At 38.0% G+C, this 20,905-nt stretch overlaps 1 protein-coding gene across 1 annotated transcript in view; it reads left to right on the top strand.

The window, feature by feature from the left end:
- The first annotated feature begins 398 nt into the window (after positions 1-398).
- LOC100070235 (interferon-induced very large GTPase 1) overlaps positions 399-20,905 on the top strand; it is a 30,859-nt gene continuing 10,352 nt past the window's right edge. The window contains exon 1 of the mRNA XM_001499898.6: positions 399-579. The gene's annotated coding sequence lies outside the window, so the exon portion shown is untranslated. The remainder of the gene's footprint in view (positions 580-20,905) is intronic.

Genomic DNA, 20,905 nt, shown 5'->3' with positions numbered 1-20,905 from the left:
GCACTGGGAGCATGCTTCTCTCTTTGTTCTTAGATGACTTGAGAACTAGAACAGCAAGACAGTTAAAGCACTTTCTCTGAGGAAGAAACTCTAATGTGCCTGTGTTTCTTCTTCCAAATTCCTTCCCTATGCTGTTTTTGCTGTGTTCATTATCTTGTGCTCACCCACTCCCACCTTTGTCCACACACACACACACACACACACACACACACACACACAGAGATTAATGTTAGTCTTCTATCTGTGGTAAATTTAAAACACAAAGGAAAGAAAAAAAGAAAGAGAAAAAGAAAGAAAGAAAGAAAGAAAGCAAGAGGGAGGGAGGGAGGAAGAAAGGACAAGGAAAGGAAGAAAGATGATTCCTTTTAATCAGGTGGTTTATTTTTTAAGGAAAAATGAAAGTGAAACCAGTTTTTCACTTCTTGCTCAAAGGATAAATTGAGCTCTCTCTGCCACACAGGAAGCCAAAGTCTGGGCTGGAGACAGCAGCCGGCCCGGCTCAGGGAAGGAATCTGCTTTGCCTTCTCTCTGGTTTCTCTCCAGCAAACTGAGAACAGGAGCCTGGCCTCAAGGAGACAGGTAGGTGAAGAAAAAGAAGGGAAATGGGGTAGACAGAGAGATACAATGACAGATTCAGAGGCTAAACTTGAAACAGAAATTCGTAGAAATAACCATAGTGAATTGTGAGAGACCAGGCAGATTATGAACACAAATATGAATCCACCGTCGTCATTCTTCCAAAAAGCAGCTACAAATCAGGGGAAAGGGAGTACAGCATCTAAACACACAGCTAAACAATTTAGTAATTTGTATTATGAAAGAAAAGTAAACCCAGACAGAGGTAAAAGGAGCCTTTGCTTGAAAGGATTATTGCAATGAAGGGAAGGAGACTCTTGCAATAGGGAAAACAATCCACCTGTAGGGCTGCCAGCATCTCAAAGGCCAGGCAGAAAGGAATTTTCTTTATGGGGAAGTGTCAACGGGGCCAGAAAGACAGGCTATGGAGGGAGTAGGATCATCAGGGAATGTTTTTCCCTGAGGCCCGCAGATTCTTAGGAGGGAGCATTTAGGGGGTTGTGTGCTAGGTCAGGAGGAGCTGGGTCACAATCAGGGGCCTGGAGAAAGGAGAGAAGCTTAACTAATGTTCAGTCAACTTACAAGCACTTTGTTTCAATTGAGCAGTAGGGACAAACAGCCCAGCTAATCTTTTATGAGGCAACGAATGGGAATTTAAAGGGTCCCTGTTTGGCCTCATTATAGGTAAAAATGGGGAAGAAGATTGAGTCCTATCTAATTCAGTCATATGTGGATGAGTGGTTTTCTGCTCTCAGCCATTTCTCAGAACACATAAGGGTGGATGGATTTCTTTAAGGATCGTGGTTGCAGGAGTAAAAGGCTAGAAAAGGTTAACACTGTTATTATGATTCATGTAAGTAACAGGTGCTATTGCAAGCACAAAGAAGAGAAGTAATAACTCCACCTGAAACGCTGATGGAAGGCTTCACAAATAAGAAGAAAATTGAACTGCGTCAGGAGTGATAATTGGCTGTCCTAATAATCAAATTTCCATAAGACAGATTAACAGGAGAAAACTAAAATTAAGTGTATGCATATCGGAGCCCCACAGAGACATGAAGACTCAAAGACAGTCAGGCAATTGAAGCTCATATGCCATCCTGAGCTAAGGAGAAGTGGGTAGGAGTCTGGGTTTCAAAGGGCAGGAAGATTCCATGCAGATAATTCTTTCTGGTATAAGAGTTATCTCTGGTAACAGCACCCTTCCTGGTACAGACATCCTATCTAAATTCTTGTAGGCAGTTAAGGGAGAAGAAAAAAGCTTTTCCTGAGTCTGTTGGGTCTTAATTGGCTTCACTCAACACAATCCACATGCCAAAGTGCCACATTTTGGGGTGGCATACTCTGCTCCCCCTAATTATACAAGGTTAGGAAAACTATGAGGTTGAGGAAAGATGACAGAGTGTAGTTGCTAAGGAAAGAAAGTGAACTAGAAGGTAGGAAAAGGAAAAAGAGTGGTTGTGAAAGGCAGTAGGCTAATTGTTCCACATTAGGAGGGGTCTTGAACCAGGACCAAGTAATCTGATCATATCATAAACCAATGAAGAATTTTCAAAGTTTTGCAAACAAGTAAATGATGTAAATATGAGTTTCAGGATGTAGCGTGAAAGATGAACCACAAGAGGGAGAGAGAGAACTGACAAAGAGCTTCTCAAACAGAGCAGTCAAACAAATAGGGCACACTAATGCCCCACATTTGATAGGAACCCAACAGGGACCACAGTTTTGGGGAAGAATTAGGAAAAATGGGCTTCTAAGAAATAAAACGTGCCCACATCACCATTTCCTCATGAAAATTGGGTGGATTCCCCCAAATGGCTAGAGCCAGGAATTTAGGATGAGTTTCTAATTGGAGAAGCCGTTCTCCATAGTTAGTCCAGCAACTCCAAAGAGCAGCTCCAAATACAAATGGAATAAGATCTAGGCTAGGAGGCAGAGCCTAAGAGGAAAGCTAAATTTATTTAAATTTTTTATTGAGATGTAATTCACATATGACATTATATTAGTTCCAGTTGTACAACAAAATGATTCCATATATGTAAATATTGCAAAATGATCACAGAATAAGTCCAGTTAACATCCATCACAACAGATAGTTATAATTTTTTTCTTGTCATGAGATCTTTTAAAGTCTAGTCTCTTAGCAACTTTCTAACTTACAGTACAACGTTATCAACTACAATCACTGTGCTATACATTACATCCCCAGGGTTCATTCATTTTATAACTAGAAGTTTGTACTTTTGACCTCATTCACCCATTTTGCCTGCTCCCTCACCCCCACCTCTCCCCCACCCCCGCCCCAGCAAACACCAATCTGCTCTCTGTATCTATGAGTTTCGTTGTTTTGTTTTTTACTTTCCACATACAAGTGAGATCATATGGTATTTGTCTTTTTCTGCCTGACTTACTGCATTTAGGACTCAAGGTCTACTCGTGTTGTCACATATGACAGGATTTCCTTCTTTAATGACTGAATAATATTCCAGTATTTATTTACCACATTTCTTTATTCATTCACCCATCAAAAGCCATTTAGGTTGTTTCATGTTTTGGCTATTGTAAATAATGTTGCTGTGAACATGGGAGCGCAGAGCTTTCCGAGTAAGGGTTTTGAGTCCTTCAGATAAATAACCAGAAGTGGAAGTGCGGGATCATTTCATTTGATGGAAAATAGAAAAGATTGCACACTGCAAGAAAAGCCTAAAGCAGCTCATGATTAGCAGCAGAGTCACAATTCTTCAAACACATGTTTTGTTTTGTTTTGTTTTAAAGATTTTATTATTTCCTTTTACTCCCCAAAGCCCCCCGGTACATAGTTGTATATTCTTCGCTGTGGGTTCTTCTAGTTGTGGCATGTGGGACGCTGCCTCAGCGTGGTCTGATGAGCAGTGCCATGTCCGCGCCCAGGATTCGAACCAACGAAACACTGGGCCGCCTGCAGCGGAGTGCGCGAACTTAACCACTCGGCCACGGGGCCAGCCCCCAAACACATGTTTTTTAACTGCATGATCAAAAGTAGCCTCAAGATGCTCTTCATCCCGTTACATGCTTATTTCTTTCTAAGCAATAAAACAATCTGTGATTATTTTGCTTATTCAAGTATTGACAAGTTCATGGTCTGCTTCCCACCACTGGAATATAAATTCTCCAAGGATAAGGATCTAGCCTGTTTTACTCATCAATCAACACACAGCACCCAGGATGTTCCCCAGCATGCTGAAAGCCCTCAATAAATATGTGTGGAATAAATACTGGAATTTTTAACACATGTTGCCAAGCCTCTGATCCATGGTAGTTGTATGATGAGTTTGCATAAAAGTACATTATCAGGATGGGTCCAAGAGAGGAGAGAGAGTCAACAAAGAGAAGCTCCCCACATTGAGCAGGATAGAAATGTTGGAGAAGTCCCCTGGACTGGGTAGTTACAAGGTGACTATCAGGCTACAGAGAATTTTTTCAGAAAAAAGTGAGGGCAGAAGTCAGACTAAATAGTGAGAAGTGGATGGGGTGTATTCATCAATTCATTTCATCAATAAACATTTATTGAGCCAGAAGTGCTAAATTTCAAATAATTGTTTGAGAACTCTGGCAATAAAGGAACATAAAGAAGATAAAAGTTTATAAAAGAGGTGGGATATAATCTGCATTTAAATAAACTGTGAAGACTTGAGCATGTTTTCTTGTCCAAAGTGAGCAATCGTGAAAGTAAGATACTCCAGATATTTTAGACTCAAGATACAGAAAACAAGAGCCAAAAGGAGGTGAGTAGGAGACGGATTTAGAGGACAGAGTTGGTATTCAAAGAGTTTAGGGACATTTCTTCCCTAAGGACCAAAGGGAAAAACACAAGGATGGAATTTGATCTTATTTTGAAGGTGGAAATGTCTGAAAGTGAGAAAGGTGAGACCACATGGCTTCTGCATTCTGTAGAATTAGAAAGTGAGGTCACCAAAGGTGAGAGGAACCTCAACGAATGCCGTTTGATGTAATCTTCCCCGTACTCGTAGACCTCTTCTCTATGCTTCCTAACTCTAGGTTCAAGGGACCCTCTCAGACCTTTTCTTATTTATCTCTCTAACTCTATTGTCTAGCAAAGCGCCTGGCACTTGGCAGATCAATAAGTGTATATAAATTAAATGTACAATTACCAAGATGTGATGTCTGGATTGTGGGGAGTGAAGGAGATAAAAGAGTCAAAGTAGACTCTCACTGGGACTGAGACACTTGGAAGATGGGAATAGGATGAGAGTGTTGAGAAAACAAAAGGAAAAAGAGGTTTGGGAAGAAGGTGGTGAGTGCAAGTTGGGATGCACTGATTTATATTCCACCTCATGGGCCCCTTCTGCTGAGAACCACATCTCTGTCTCAGGCTGGCCCTGGACTCGTTTCATCCCAGGGCACCCAGAAGTTCAACTTTCTTCTCCTTCTGCTTCTCCTCCTCCTTCTCCTCCTCCTCCTCCTCCTTATTCTTCTCCTTCTTCTTCTTCCCCTTCTTTCTTCTTCTTCTTTGAGGATGATTCACCCTGAAATAACATGTATGCCAGTCTTCCTCTGTTTTATATCTGGGTGGCTGCAATAGCATGGCCACCGCCAAGTGTGTAGGCCTGCACCTAGGAACCAAACCCAGGCCACCAAAGCAGAATGGGCCAAGCATAACCACTAGGCCATTGGGAATAAACAAGTTTCTTGTTTATTCTACTTAATTATCCATGAACACCCTCTATGCACTTGTCTGTTACTGGTCCAGGTATCAGTTCAATTCCTTTCTGCCTTCAGAACAATGCCTCATGCTTCAACTATCCCTAAGGGATTTACTTCTAATCACTGGATATGACAACAAAAATGTACAAAGCAGGGAAAGTGAAAAATTCTCCTCCTGAATGTGGCTTCAGAATACTCCAGGTAACGTCATAGAAGCCTCACTACTCTGGGGGCTAATTAGAAAAGTTTGTGGGTAAACTGGTCTCAGGAATGGATGTCTAAGTGTGAGCATATACTCCCACATACAGGGGCCCTATGTTCTCCCACTAACAAGTCCCATAGAAGATGGTATTGTGTGACATCCTTTATCCTGCCTTAAAATTAAAGTTTTTATTTTTTCATGTCAACTTTATTGAGAAACCATTAATGCACAATAAAATGAATCCATTGTTGGGGCCCTGCCCTGTGGTGAGTGATTAAGTTCGCACGTTCCGCTTTGGTGACCCAGGCTTTCACTGATTCAGATCCTGGGCATGGACATGGCACTGCTTGTCAGGCCACACTGAGGCAGCATCCCACACGCCACAACTAGAAGGACGCACAACTAAAATACACAACTATGTACTGGGGGAATTTGCTGAGAAAAAGCAGAAAAAAAAAAAAAAGATTGGCAACAGTTGTTAGCTCAGATGCCAATCTTTAAAAAAGAAAAAATCCATTGAAGGTATACATTTTGATGAGTTTTGCCAAGTCAAAACGACTGACACCTTGAAACCATTCCCACAATAAAGATACAAAACATTTTCACCATCCCAAAAGATTCTTTGAGTCCCTTGGCAGTCTACCCCTCCCTCTGCCCTAGCCCCAGGCAACCACTGGTAGGCGTTTTGTTACTATAAATTAGTTTTCAGTTTACATAAATGAAATAATATGATCTGTGTTATTTTGTTGTTTCTTTCACTCAGCATAATAATTTTTAATTTCAACCATGCTGTTACGTGTATGAGTAGTTGTCATGTATTGTTGAGTAGTATTTAATTGTGTACCATACTTTGTTTATCTGCTTACCTATTTATGGACACTTAGAGTATTTCCAGTTTGGGGCTCTTATGAAAAAAGCTGCTACAAATATCTATACACAAATCTTCGTGTGAGCATATATTTTTATTCCTTTGGGTAGATACTTACAGTAAAATGTCTGAGTTGTGTGATAGGTACATATTTAACTTTTTAAGAAATTGCCAAACAATTTTCTAAAGTCGTTACCCACAAGAGCGTCTGAGAGTTCTAGTTGCTCTACATCTTCCCTGGATTTTGATGTCGTCAGTCTTTTTAATTTAAGTCACTCTACTGAGTGTGTAGTGTTATCTCATTGCAGTTTTAGTTGTCATTTCCCTGTCACGAATGGTGTTGACATCTTTTCATGTGCTTCTTGACCATTCAATATCTCCCTTTTTGAATTGTCTGTTTAAACTTTTTGTACATTTCTTATTTCATTCTCTTACATATTTTGAGCTGTAAGAGTCTTTATATAATCTAGATACCAGCCCTTTAGCAGATATATACATTGCAAATATTTTCTTCCATTCTTTAGTTTGCCTTTTAATTTTCTTAATATTTTTCAAAGAGCAAAAATTATTCATTTTAATTAAGTCTAACTGATGAAATTTTTCATTTATGGTTCATGATTTGGGTGTCCTAAGAAAGTTTTACCTACTGCACGGCCTTGAACATTTTCCCCTGTTTTCCTCCAGAAGTTTTATAGCTTAGCTTTTACATTTGGTCTATTTTGAATTATTTTGTGTGTGGCTTCAAGTAGGGTCAATGTTCATTTTTCACATGAATATCCAATTCTCCTAGCACTATTTGTTGAAAAACTTTCCTTTCCTCTTTGAAAATCAATCTATCATAAACGCATGACTATTTCTGGACTCTCTGTTCTGTTCCATTTCCATTGACCTATATCTAAACTTCACTAATACCATACTGTCTTGTTCATTGTACCTTTATAGTAAATGTTCAAATCACACAACGTAAGGATGTCCTTCTTTCTTCCTTTCTTTTTTTTTCACATGCACACCCAAACCACATATCCATATGCAATTTCCTTAGACAGGTCAAAACAGTCAAAACACAAAATTCCTAACTGTCTCTGAAAGACGGCGTCTTGAGTTATGAATTCCTCAATGTTTCTTGGCAATCTTAGCAAGTTGGAATTAACAATGTAGGGTAGGAAGACATTTCCTCTACCCACTCTAGGTTCTTCTGTCAGGACAATGAATTAAATTTACACGACAGATAATAACAGGAGAAAAGTAAACAAAGCTTTATAATATGTATACATGGGAGAGACCCAGAAAAACTGAGTAAATCCCCAAAACGGAGGAGGTTCTCATCTTAAATACTCTCCTCATCTAAAGGCAAAGGAGGAAGTTGGGGGGAGAAGGGGAGTCAGTTATGGGAGATTACCAGAAAAGCACAGTAAACAAGAGTAAGGTTATTATGCAGATTAAAGTCCTTGCCTTCTGCATTGATAAGAGTTTCTAGAGATAAGGTCATCCTCTCCTCTTCCTCATACAGAGAGGGACACATCTTTACAGGTGGAGATTTCCTTTACAAATGGAAATGTCTCTTAACAAAGAGTAACTTCTGCTTTTCAGATTTTCTCTCATGTCTGCAGTTTTTAAAAGTAACCAACCCAAGATAATCCTCATGCCAAACAGACATATCTTGGTGTGGCCAATTCCAATCCCTCATAACAGTTTTCATGAACTTTAACAAGATAGAGATCCTATGGGACAGAGAAATGAGCTACCATCTAAGCTTGTATAACATCTACCTTCTGAACTCTATCCCTTCTCCAGACAAACTTCAGGATACAGCTGAAAGGTCTATTCTCCCCTTTCTTCCTCTTGACGCACACAACCCCAGAACTCAAGGTCATGGAACAGTTAAAAAGGAAATTTTGATTTGCAGGATGTCAGAGAAGATCTCTGAATATAAGTTCTTATTTGATGCAATTTTCTGGTACAGAGGTGTCCACGCTACTTTATCTGTGTGTTTCTTAAACAACAAGAAATTAAAGAAATTAAAAAACTATGTGCTCCTTTTTAGAGGGGTTAAGTCAGGTAACAATAAGCCTGTGCCTACCTGCCAGGCTCTGAAAACCATCACTTCGCAGCAGCATGAAGGTTACCCCAGAAGGCTACAAGTCTTTCTCTACTCCTGGCCAACTGTAGCTCAAAGCTATCTCAGAATGACCATGGCCAGGCTACTCAGACAGCTCAAGAAATAAGATACAAGTTCCCAGGGGCTTGTCCATATAACATCTGAGATTGCCTGTTTTCGGTTTACGTGATTTCCAAAGATTTCAACCTCAAAACCATAAAACAGGGGCCTTCAACATTACTTAATTGAAAAGGACATAGGTTAATTTGAATGCCCTCCTGGGGACAAAACAAAGACTGCTTTGATCCTTTCTCCTGTTCTCTTTGATCCTTCCTCCACCTGCCAAGGACTTCACAAGCCATAGAGAAGATCATCCTGTCAGCATAGAGCCTACTAGGATTTACAGGTCAATGAAGTATCATCAATTGTATGACCACTTAAGCATGACCAGGTGGAGTATTAGAACACTGCCTGTATTCCAGAACAATCTCTCATATCTCTATCTGCTTCCCATCATTAATCCTCTCTACTTCCCAAAAGTTTACACTAGTTGCTATTCAGACTTCTAATACTATAAGTTAATTTTGCCAGGGGTTCAACTTTCTTTCTGTGGAATCATATTGTAGGCATTCTTTTGGATTTGGCTTCTTTCTCACAACTTAATATTGTAAGACTCGCCCGTATTGTTGTATGTAGCTGTGATATTTGTCTCCATGTCTTCCCATAAAATTCTATTACGTGAATAAGCCGTAACTTGGTTACCCACTTGGCAGTCAATGGACATCTGAGTTGTTTCCAGTTTGTGACTTTTATTAGTACTGTTATGAACATTCTAGTGGATATGACTGCATGAATATGTGCACACAGTTTCTATTGGCATACACCTAGGGATGGAAATCTTGGCTTATTTCTGTCATTTTATTTTATGGGGATCCATGATGTCTTGTTTTGTTTGGATTTTTGTCTTTCCTCTATTTGTAGCACTGATTGAGATTTCTATGTTTAATTTTATTATTACATTAGTTAGGATGTAATCACCCTTTTTAAGTCATAAAAAACCTCCATTCTTACCCAATATATTCAAAAATAATTTTGTATCAACTTTGCACATATTCACTCTCACAGCACCATTACCACACACACATGTGCATGAACATACACTATCCTCATCCATACCACTATTTCTGTATTCAACCAACTGGAATTTTAACTATAGATTGCTCTTAATTTTTAAATTATACAGCAACAATTATTTAAACTAAGAGTTTTACTTGTTCCTTTACTAATTTGGTTGGCATAAGATCTTAGTTTCAAAATCGTATTCCTTAAGCACATTAAAAATAGTACTGTCATGGGCCTGCCCCAAGGGCCTAGTGGTTAAGTTCAGCATGCTCCACTTTGGCTGCCCTGGCCCAGTTCCCAGGTGCAGATCTATACCAATCACCTGTCAGTGACTATGCTGTGGTGCAGCTCACATACAAAAAGAGGAAGATTGACAGCAGATGTTAGCTCAGGGAAAAAAAAAATTGTGCTCTTATATCATTTAGTATCTCACATTGCTGCTGAGAATTCTATCAGTCTGCTTTTAACTTATCTGCATATAACATGGTTTGCTCATTTGTTTAATTTTTAGACTCTTCACTCTGTATTCTAAGAGTATGAGAATATTGCCAGATATCTAAATAATTATTATTAATTAGAGGCATGTATATATGATGACTGACAAATAATAAGGTACAATTGAAATTTCAGAATGTTATAAACTATTATGGGCTCAATAAAATAAAATAAAATAAAATAAAAGTAGACCTACCATATGATCCAACTATTTCACTTCTGGGTATGAATCCGAGGAACATGAAAACACACATGTGTAAGATATTGGCACCTCTGTGTTCATTGCAGCATTATTCACAATAGCCAAGACTTGGAAACAGCCAAGACTTGGAAACAACCTAAGTGCCTATCAATGGATGAATGCATAAAGAAGATGTGGTATATATTCACAATGGAACACTACTCAGCTGTAAAAATATGATGAAATCTTGCCATTTGTGACAACATGAATGGACCTTGATGGTATTATGATAGGTGAAATAATTCAGACAGAGAAAGTCAAATACCGCATGATTTCACTCATAAGCAAAAAACGAAAAAAAACAATAGGAACAATAGACAAACACATAGACACAGAGCTTAGACTGGTGGTTACCAGAAGGGAAGGGGGGGTGGGAAGCAGGTAAAAGGGGGGATAGGGTATATGTGTATGGTGACAGATGGTGATTAGTCTTTGAGTGGTGAACATGATGTAGTCTACACAGAAATCAAAATATAATAATGGACATCTGCAATTAAAAAAAGATGAATATGAGAAAGTCCCCTACAACCGGAAGGAATACAGGGCGGTGGGATTTTGAGGTTTAGGCAATGGGAGACTGCCTATGAACAAGCAGACAGCTACAAGGCAGCACAATGTGATAGGAGCGTTACCAGAGTGTGAAGTAAGTGCTGTGACAGCATAGCACAGAAGAGCTCAGTAGAGGTCAATGCAGGTAGAGTCGCGCAGGTGTCCTGAGATGCGGAGGGAGAAATACAGGAAGATGTGAGTAGGCTTTCTGGAGGAACTGGAAAAAATGAGTAGGAAGTTCACTTAGAAGAATACGCGTGTGTCAGACATACAAAGTTTGAAGTAGAAGAACAATGAGGCAGGAAGTAACGATCTAGAAACAGTGTTATAGTGAATTAGATCAAGGAAAAAGATAACCAGCAAAACAAAGTACTTTATGTGTGATTTGGGTTTGAGGGAAAACTGGCAGAAATAACATTACTAGAAAGCTCTAATATAACAGATAGAGAACAGTGAAATTCTCTCTTTCTCATCATGAACACACACTACACTTTTAAAGAGTTTAGCTCCAGCCAGCCGGTGGCTCAGCAGTTAAGTTCGAGTGCTCTGCATCAGCAGCCCAGGCTTGCTGTCCAGATCCCAGGTGCGGACCTATGCCCACTTATAAAGCCATCCTACGGCAGGGGTCCCACTTATAAATAGAGGAAGGTGGGCACAGGTGATGGCTGAGGGCTAATCTTCCTCAAAAAACAAAGTTTAGCTCACTTTAGTGTTGAATCATCCAAAATACCTAATACAATGTCAGAAGCTTGGTTAATTTTCAAATCAACTACTGTAGAGAAACAGCTCATTCCAGCATAAAGGTCTTTTACAGGAAATAACACTAACATGTTTCATTAGCACTGAGTGCATGATTCTCTTTGTCCTTGGATGACTCCAGAAATAGAACAGTAAGGCAGTTAAAGTGCTTTCCCTAAGCAAGAAACTCTAACGTGCCCAAGGCTCTTCTCCCAAATTCCTGCCTTACCCTGCTTCTGATAGAGATCAATATGGATCAAAAAAATATACTATCATTTACCTTCTGAACCATATCCCTTCTCTAGACAAATTTCTACTGAATACAGCTAGGAGGTCTATTCTCCCTTCTTCCTCTTGATTCACACAACCCCAGAACCTCAGATTGTGTATTAGTTGGAAAGGAAATTTTGAGTTATGGGATGTCAGAGAAGATCTTCGTACAAGTTCTTCTCTCATGCAATGTTCTGGTACATGGGTGTCCATGCTATTTATGTGTTTCTTAAACAACAAGAAACTGAAGAAAGAACTATGTGCTCCTTTCAGGAGGGGATAAGTCAGGTAACAATAAACCTGTGCCTACCCACCAGTCTCTGAAAATCACCACTTCCCAGTAGCATGAACCTTTCCCAAAGGGCTACAGGTCTTTCTCTACTCCTGGCCAACTGTAGCTTTGAATCTGCCTCAGCCTGACCGTGCCCAGGCTTCCCAGACAGCGCAAGAAACGAGACACAAGGTCTCCGGGGCTTCTCCATGCAAGATTTGAGATGAACTGTTTTTGGTTTATGTGATTATAAAAGATTTCAACCCCAAAACGATAAAACATGTACCTGCAACATTTACTTAATTGAAAAGAACACAGGTTAACTTGACTGTCCTCCTGGTGACAAAACAAAGACTGCTTTGATCCTTTCTCTTGGTGTTTTTATCCTTCCTCCACCTGCCAAGGACTTCACAAGCCGTAGAGAAGACCATGTTCTCAGCATAGAGCCTACAAGGATTACAGGCCAGTGGAGTATCACAAATTGAATAACACTGTTAGCAAGCCCAGACGGAGTATTAGAACACTACTTATATCCCAGAACAATCTCTCATATCCCTATCTACTTCCCATCATTAACTCTCTCTACTTCCCAAAAGTTTGCGCTAGTCACTATTCAGACCTCTAATACTCTACGTTAACTTTGCCAGTTGTTTATCTTTCTTTATGTGGAATCATATTGTATGCATTCTTTTGGATTTGTCTTCTTTCCCATAACTTAATATTGTGAGATTTACCCATATTGCTGTGTGTAGCTGTGATATTTGTTTTCATTGTTGTATAACATTCCACTGTATTAATATGCCACAATTTAGTTACTCACTGTGCTGAGAACAAACATCTGAGTTGATTCCAGTTTGTGACTTTTATGCATGCTGCTATGAACATTCTATTTGGATATGTTTTGATGAATAGATACCTACAGTTCTATTGGCATATACCTAAGGACAGAAATTTTGGCTTCTGTCATTTCATTTTATGCACATCCATAATTTCTTGATTTTTTCTTTGTTTTTTCCTACCTTGTGATACCGATTGAGATTTCTCTATTTAATTGTATTATTACATTATTTAGGGTGTGATCACCCTTTTTATGTCCTAACTAACCTCTATTCTTACCCAACACATTAAAAAATCATTTTTTATCAACCTGCACATATTCACTCTCACCAACACTGTCACCACACACACACACACATGCACAAACACACATTGTCGTCATCCTTAACACCAGTTCTATGTTGAACTAGCTGGAATTTTAATTACAGATTGTTCTTAATTTTTAAATTATACAGCAAAAAATATATAAACTAATAGTTTTACTCATTCCTTCACTAATTTGGTTGGCATATAGTCTTAGGTTCTAAATCATACTCCTTAAGCATATTAAAAATAATATTGTCATATCATATAGTGTCCCACGCTGCTGCTGAGAATTCTGATATTAGTCTGCTTTTAACTTACCTTTAAATAACACAGATTGTTCATTTGTTTAATCTTTAAACTTTTTACTCTTTATTTTAAGAGTTTGAGAATATTGCCAGGATATATCTAAATAGAGTAATTATTATTATTATTTCTGTTCAACATTTGATGTATATTATCTTTTTTTTGAGGAAGATTGACCCTGAGCTAACTACTGCCAGTCCTCCTCTTTTTGCTGAGGAAGCCTGGCCCTGAGCTAACATCCGTGCCCATCTTCCTCTATTTTATATGTGGGACGCCTACCACAGCATGGTGTGCCAAGCGGTGCCATGTCCGCACCCGGGATCTGAACCCGCGAACCCCGGGAGGCTGAGAAGCGGAACGTGCACACTTAACCGCTGCGCCACTGCCAGCCCCTGATGTATATTTTCATTATAGAGAAGCAGGTCATATGGACCTCTGGGAAATGTTCTTCTATTGTTTCTTTGATAATTGTTCTCCAATATTCCATCTGATCTTTCCTTCTGGAAACCATATTAGAGTCAATCAGATGTTGGTTACACTTCTGGATCTAGGCTACATGTTTCCTTAAAGAGATGTATAGCTCCTTATAGCCTTTCCATTTATTCTTCGAAGTTAAATTCTGAAATACCCCTTACTTGAACAGTCTAGCATAGTAGTTGAGAATTCAGGTGTATTCATTCAAATATTCGGCCCAAAAGAATACAAACAGCACTTTCAAACAGCACTACACTGCTTCATGGCTAATGCAAGTACCTTCTAATAAAAAGTCAATCCTAATTCTGCCTTTCTGTCCCTTGTGTCACTGCTATCATTTATTTCACTTATTTTTAAGCATACATAGCATGTTTACACTTATATAACACATATACATAAGCACACATAATTGAATATATTGTTGTATCACTATTTTTGACAAACTCTTTATCTACTAGATCAATTAAGACTAAGAAAAATGTTTTATTTTACCTTGACTTATTCCTTCCTCCATGCTCTTCCTTTCATTATGTACATCTGAGTATCATTTTCTTTCTCTCTAAACTTTTCTCTAAGCTGTTCAACTTCTTTTAACATTTTTCCCAAGGCAGTTCTATTGGCAACAAGCTACCTCAATTTTTGTTAGTCTGAGAAAGTCTTGATTTCTCCTTCACTTTTGAAGGATAATTTGGCAGGGTATAGAATTCTGAGTTGGTGAGGTGTGTTCTCTCAACATTTTAAATATTTCACTCCAGTCTCTTCTTGCTTGTATGGTTTCTGAGGAGAACTCAGATGCAGTTCATATCTTTGCTCCTCTATAGACAAGGTATTTTTTTCTTCTGGCTTCTTTCAAAATTTTTCTGTCTGTATTTTTGGCAGTTTGAACATAATATGCTTAAGGATGGTTTTTGGGGGCATTTATCCTGCTTGATGTTCTGGTTTCCGGATCTGTGGTTTAGCATCTGATATTAATTTGGGGGAATTCTCAGTCATTATTGCTTCAAATATTTCTTCTTTTCCTTTCTGTCTTTCTTCGTCTTTTGATAGTCTCATTATGCATATGTTACACCTTTTATAGTTGTCTCACAGTTCTTGGATACTCTGTTCTGTTTTTTCAGTCTTTTTTCTCTTTGATTTTCAGTTGTGGAAGTTTCTACTGAATTAGCCTCAAGCTCAGAGATTCTTCCCTCACCTGTGTCCAGTCTACGAATGAGCCCATCAAAGGCAATCTTCATTTCTGATGCAGTATTTTTTATCTCTGGCATTTATTTCTTAGAATTTCCATTACTCTGCTTACATTGTCCATCTGTTCTAGCATGCATTCTTCTTCATCCATCAGAGGCCATAGGATATTAATCACAGTTGTTTTAAATTCCAAATCTGATAATTCCAATATCCTTCCATATCTGAGTCTGGTTCTGATGCTTACTCTGTCTCTTCAAACTGTGGCTTTTGCCCTTGTGTATGCCTTATAATTGTTTTCTTCACAGACATCACGTGTTGGGGGAAAGGAACTGCTGTAAACAGACCTTTAACAACGTAGTGGTGAGGTGTGGGAGAAGGGAAAGAGTCCTATAGTCCTGTGACTAGGTCTTTTAGTGAGCATGTACCTCTGGACTGTGAACTTCACAAATTCTTCCCGGTTTTTTTACCCTCTTTGGTGGGAGATAATGGCTAGAGTGGGCTGGAGTTGAGCATTTTCTTTCCGCCAGGTGGAACGCTAGAGTAGACTGGCCTTAAGTATTGCCCTTTCCCTAGGCCAGTCTGACTCTGAAAAACATCTCAAGAACTGAGGTACTGGTAAAATAGTTTCTCTTGAGGGCAGGACTTATTAAGAAGAAGAGAATACTCTGATCTATTTCAAAATGGTTATTTTCCCCCTCCCTCTGCATAGGAATATTTTCTCCAATATTCACTGTGAGAACCTGGTTAAGCTCCTGGGGGTAAAACTCACAAATGCATGAGGACCTCTACGACTGGGACTCTTGGAGGTTTTGATTTTCAGACGTGTCCACACGGCCTCCAGTGATTTTCAATTACAGTGTAGCTTTTCCTACCCCAGCACTAGGTACCATGGAGGTTTCTGCTTATGAGTTTCTCCTCCAGTAAGCTGTGATTCTCTGTATTCACCTGTGCCTCTCTCCAAATTGGAGGGCAACAGATTGTCCTGTGACCCCACTTATCTGACACGTCTAAGAAGAACTGTTGATTTTTCAGTTTATTAAGCTTTTCACTTGTCGATAGGATGGAGTGATCACTTCCCCGCTTCTTACATGCCAGACTGGAAACTGGATGTCTTGCTTTTTATTTTGAGGTCATGTTATTAGATGATACTAATGTAGGAGAGTTACATGTTCTTTGTGAAAAGTCTTTATTGTTATAATTTGTTCTTTGTCTCTCAGGAGGCTTTTTTTTAACTTAAATTCTATTTCTACTTTATTAATATAACTAGCTTCTCCAGCTTTCTTTTGGTGTTTGAATTTTCTCTTCTTTTTACTTGCACATTCTTGGTATCCTTATGTTTTAGATATGTTAGAGTTTTGTCAACAGCAAAAAAAGTTGGGGTTTCTTTGTTAATTCATTCTTATAATCTTTGTCTTTTACTGAAGCATGTAGTGTACTTGTACTTAATATGATTACTAATATATTTGTGTTTGCAATCTTACTCTGTGATTTCTGTTTGAAGTGCCAGTTCTGTGTTCCGTTTTCCCTCCATGCTTGCCTACTTTTGGATTAATAAAGTATTAAAAGTAGAAATTGGCAAAGTAATAATTAATAGATTCTACTTTTAGAGCACTATTAGAATTACCAAAAAAATTAAGTGGAAAGTGCCGAGCGTTCCATATATGCCCATGCCACACACAGTTTCCCCTATTATCAACATCTTATATTAGTGTTTTTACACATACAAGTGTGTAACATTTGTTACAATTGATTAGCCAAATGTTCATACACTATTACTAACTAAAGTCTATGGTTTACACTAGAGTTTACTCTTTGTATTATACATTCTATAGGTTTTGACAAATGTATGGTGACATGATCCAGCATTACAATATTATAAAAAATTCTTTCACTACCTTCCTCTCCCTGGAAGCCATTGATCTTTTTATAGTCTCTGTGGTTTTCCATTTTCCAAAATGTCGTATAGCTGGAATCATAAATATTTTGCCATTTTCAACTTGGCTTCTTTCGCTTAGCAATATGTTTTCAGTGTTCCTCCATGTCTTTTCATTGTTTGATAGTTCTTTTCTTTTTCTTTTTCTTTTTTTTTTTTTTTACTAAATAATAATCCATTGCATGGGTGTATCACAGTTTTCTTTATTCATTCACCTAGTGAAGGAAATCTTGTTTGCATCCAAGCTTGCAGTTATGAATAATGCTTCCATAGACATCGTGTGGAGGTTTTGTGTGGCTATACATTTTCAACTCATTTGAGTAAATATCAACTAGTGTGGTTGCTGGATCATACAACAAGAGTATGTTTCTTTTGTAAGAAACTGTCAACCTGTCTTCCAAAGTAGCTATAAAATTTGCATTCCCATCACCAATGAATGAGAGTTCTTATTGCTCTGCATCCATGCAAACATTTGGTGGAGTCAGTGTTTTGGATTTTAGCCCTTCAAATAGGTTCGTTGTGGTATCTTGTTTTAATTTGCAATTTTTTAATGAGAAAGATGCTGAGCATTTCTTCATATGTTTACTTGCCATTTCTATAATATTTTTGGTGTTTATCTGTTCAGAAAATTTGCTCAACTTTTAAATGGTATTTTTTTCTTCTTGTTGAGTTTTAAGGGTTCTTTGTACATTTTGGATACCAGTCCTTTATCACATGTATTTTGCAAAGATTTGCTCCCAGCCTTTGGCTTATGTTTTCATTCCACTAACAGTGTCTTTCACATAACAGAAGTCTTTCATTTTAATCAATTCCTCTTGTCAATTTTTATTTCATGGATCATGCTTTTGATGTTATATATAAAGAGTCATCATCAATACCAACTTCACCTAGGTTTTCTCCTATGTTATCTTCGAAGAGGTTTATAGTTTTGCCTTTTCTATTGCAGTCTATGATCTATTTTGAGTTAATTTTTTGAAGGGTGTAAGGTCTGTGTTTAGATTAACTTTTTTGCATGTGGATGTCCAGTTATTCTAGCATCATTGGTTTAAAAGACTATCCTTTCCCCCATTAGATTGCCTTTACTCCTTTCCAGATTAGTTGACTATATTTGTGTGAGTCCATTTCTGCATCTTCTATTCTGTTCATCAATTCTATTTGTCTACACTTTCACCACTAGCACATTGTCTTGATTACTTTCAAGCTTTATAGTAAGTCTTGAAGACTGGGAGTGTCTGTATTCTCACGTTGTTCTTCTCCTTCAATATTGTATTCTGGGTCTTTTACCTTTCTATGGAAACTGACTTTAGAATCAAGTTATTCATATCCACACAATACTTGCTGGGGTTTTGATGGAAATTGCCTTGACTCTATAGGTCAAGGTGTAAAGAACTGACGTCTTAACAATATTGATCGTGAAATACTTCTCCATTTATGTAGATCTTTGATTTCTTCCACCAGAGTTTTGTAGTTTACCTTGTACAGATATTGCACATATTTTGTTAGCTTTAACCCCAAGTATTTCATTTTGGGGGTGCTAATGTATGTGATATTGTGTTTTTAATCTCAAATTCCAATTGTTTATACCTGGTATATAAGAAAACAATGATTTTGTATGTTAATACCTGTATTCTGCAGCCTTGCTATATTCACTTATTAATTCAAAGAAACTTGTTAATTATTTGGGGTTTTATACCTAGACAATCGTGTCATCTGCAAACAATAGGAGTTTTATTTCTTCCTTCCCAATCTGTTTATTTTTCATTTCCTTTTCTTATCTTAATCCATCAGCTAAGATTCTAGTAGGATGCTGAATAAAAGTGGTGAGGGGGATATCCTTGTCTGTTTCTGACTTTAGTGGAGAAAGCTTCTAGTTTCTCACCATTAAGTATGTTAGCTGTAGGGTTTTTGTAAATTCCCTTTATCGACTTTAGGATGTTCTCCTCTATTCCTAGTTTGCAGAGAGTTCTTATAATGAATTGGTGTTAGATTTTATTGAATGCTTTTTCTCCATCTATTGATATGATCACGTGATTTTTCCTCTTAGCCTGTTGTGATGCACACCTGAGATAAATCCCACTTGGTATTGGTGTATAATTCTTTTGTACGTTGTTGAATTCAACTTGCTAATATTTTATTCCTGAGAGATGCAGGTTTACAGCTCTGCTTTCTTGTAATGTCTTTGTCTGGTTTTGGGTATTAGGGCAATGCTGCCCCTGTAGAATAAATTAGGAAGTACTCCCTCTGCTCTTGTTCTCTGAAAGCATCCAATAGGTGTTGGAGTGTCATGTTTCCATTTTCATTTGTTCTGAGATACTTTTTGATTTCCCTTTTGATTTTTCTTTGCCCCACTGGTTGTTCAGAAGTCTGCTGCTTAATTTCCACATACTTGCAGATTTTCCAGCTTTCCTCTTGCTGTTTATTTCTAGTTTCACACCATTGTGGTCAGTAAAGATACTCAGTATAATTCTAATCTTCTTAAATGTACTGAGACATGTTTTATGCTCTATCATATGATCTATCCTGGAGAATACTGTGTATGCATTAGAGAGGTATGCAGATTCGGCTGCTAGTGCAAGGAATGTTCTATAAATTTCTGTATAGTCCATTTGGTCTAATGTATGTTTCAACTCCAATGCTTCCTTGTTGAGTCATCTTACACTTAACAGAGTATTCATGGCTGGCATTTTTTTTCTTTCAATACTTTGAACACATCCTTCTACTCTCACCTCTTCTATGTACTTTCTGCTGAGAAATCCACTGATAGTCTAATAAGGGTTCCTTTGTAGGTTACAATCTTTTTTCCCCTGGCTGCTTTTAGGATTTTCTCTGTATCTTTGATTTTTGACATTTTCATTAAAATGTATCTTGGAGAAGGTCTTTTTGCATTGAGATAAAAGGGTGATCTATTAACTTTGTGAAAATGGATGTCCAAGTCTCTCCCAAGATCTCTGAAGTTCTCAGCTATTACTTCTTTAGATAAACTTTCTGCACCCTTCTCCTCCTCTTCTCCTTCTGGAATCCTGATTATTCTAATTTTTATTTTATTTATGGATCCTACAGATCATGTAGGTTTTCTTTGCATTTTTCCAATCTTTTTTCTTTATTCTCCTCTAATTGGGTTATTCAAAATTCCTGCCCTCTGACTCACTTATTCCATCTTCCATTTTCCTTATTCTGAAGCAGATGCTTTCTATTGCATTTTCCATTTCATTCATTACATTTTCCACCTCCAGAATTTGTTTCTTTTTTATGATTTCTATCTCTTTGGTAAACATCTCATTTTGTCGTGGTATTTTTTCCCTGATTTCGTTGAATTGTCTTTCTGAGTTTTCTTGAGGCTCATTGAGTAACTTCAAAACAGCTATTTTGAATTCTTTATCAGCCAGGGCACAAAGTTCAATGCCTTTGTGTTAGGTTATTGGAGAATCATTATTATCTTTTGGTGATGATATGTTTCCCTGATTCTTCATGCTCTTGTGGTTTTGCATTGCTTCTTTCACATTCCAAGTAACAGATCCCTCCTTAAATCTTTACTAGTGGCCTTTAGAGGGGGTATTCGGTTTTTTGGTGCTGGAGTTTTATCTTCCTTTGTTTGAGTACATCTGCTCCACTCTTTTTGCTCTCTCATGACAGAATTGTTACAATTTTATGTCTTCTCTGGTTCTTACAACTCACCAGCCTGGCTACTGGAAACTTCTCTTCTGTTTTCCAGAAGGTGGTGCTATCCCTGAAG

This window comes from Equus caballus, chromosome 7 (genome assembly GCF_041296265.1).
Source record: "Equus caballus isolate H_3958 breed thoroughbred chromosome 7, TB-T2T, whole genome shotgun sequence".
Taxonomy (NCBI): Eukaryota; Metazoa; Chordata; class Mammalia; order Perissodactyla; family Equidae; genus Equus; species Equus caballus.
Note: the sequence above shows the minus strand (reverse complement) of the source record. Positions and strands in the feature narration are given on the sequence as shown.